The sequence below is a fragment of the Malurus melanocephalus genome, unplaced genomic scaffold (genome assembly GCF_030028575.1).
Source record: "Malurus melanocephalus ecotype Western Australia unplaced genomic scaffold, MMel_1.1 scaffold_1515, whole genome shotgun sequence".
Classification (NCBI taxonomy): Eukaryota; Metazoa; Chordata; class Aves; order Passeriformes; family Maluridae; genus Malurus; species Malurus melanocephalus.
In genome coordinates, this window is record NW_026624747.1 from 23,831 (window position 1) to 25,372 (window position 1,542).

Below are 1,542 nucleotides of genomic sequence, written 5' to 3' on the forward strand. Positions count from 1 at the left end.
ATGAGGTGAGAGTGTGAGGAGGAGCAGCAGAATGCCTCACTTGCTGTATTCAGCATTTCTGAGCCTTTCTAGGAAAGGCTGGCGAGGCCTGAGACCTGTTGGAATTGCCATGGAATAGAGTCAAGGCTGTTCCTTTGCCAACAGCTGAGAGAAATATCCTTGCCTGTGCTCTTAGGTGTGTTCCTAAATGGATGGGCTTTTACAGGGATTTCAGGCATTTGAATCTGGAGCACATCTGAGGATGAAAACCTGGGCTGGTTCAGTGCAAGTCAGGGAAGCCACAGCATTGTGCAAACCTGAGCCCAGCTGCAGGGTCTCATCTAGTCCCTTTCACTGTGTCTSTAGGTGGGTTAATGTAAATCCACTCCATGTTTTTTGCTGCAATGTCCTCTGCATTTACACGAGGCCTTTGGGATCCCTCTGCTGCATCCTCTGCCATTTGTGGTACTGACTGTTTCACTGGGACCCCAGGCAAGCTTATTCAACCTCCAGCAGTTGCTGTTCTGCAAGACAATGTCCTTCAGAGTGACAGGGCACAGGGTCAGTTTTTCAGCAGCTGAAAAACTGGTTCTTGAACTCTCTCCCCTGGATCCCCATTTACATCACTCCTTACCTGCCATTTCAGGTGCTCACAGGCTGAGGATCAATCCAACTGTGTAGAAGGRTATTAACTAGACCTATGCTTTTGATTACTGAGACGCAAATAGCCCTTTATACCAGTTCCTATATACTTTCCTCTTCTTTCCTTTCTGCTCCGTCTGCTAGATTAGACCACAAGAGGAAAAGCATCATCACAGTGGTCCTGGTCAATGCATGCRTGTGAAAGACTGGAAAAAATTGATATCTCAGATATTTTGGGATGCCTGTGGGGGCCTTACTCTGTCGAGGCAGGGAACTGTACCATGCCACCGGCCCTAGAGCCGCTATCTCCACCCAGGAATGTCTGCTGACCATGGGCGTAATGGGGGAGGGCTTAGGAAGAGGGCTATTTTAAGGCCGAAACAGGAAGTATCATCTGGCCTGAGCTCTGCCATTTCTTYGACTTTGTATYGTTATTGAAATCGAGTAGGTATCGATATCTATCCATTTCTCTACACTTTTCCTGTCTTTTTCTGTTTCTAATTCCTACTGTTGGGAATTCTGGGATAACTTGAAGTCGAGCAGGCAGAAAATTTGCTAAGCTGAATGTGCCATGTTAATGATTTGAAAAGTGGGGGGTTTTTTTTGCTGACTGAATGTTGTCTTAAACATTTGCCAGATTTCTCTGTTTTTTCTAAAGCTTCCAATAAGTTTTTTGTGTTGTTTTGACTCTTGAGAATATCTTGTCGGTATGTTTCCTGCGCATCTAACTCAGAGTACATGCAGAGCTGAATGTCCTGTTAAAAAGCTCGCCGAGCGAGCAGTTTGGGGCCTCACAGCCCCGCCGCTCCCCTGTAACCCAGGCTGTGCCGGGCGCGGCTCTGCCCTAGAGCAGGGGATCGGCACGGCGGACAGCCCGAAAGCGGCCCCGGAGCGGGCCCGGCAGCGGCAGCAGCGGAGCCC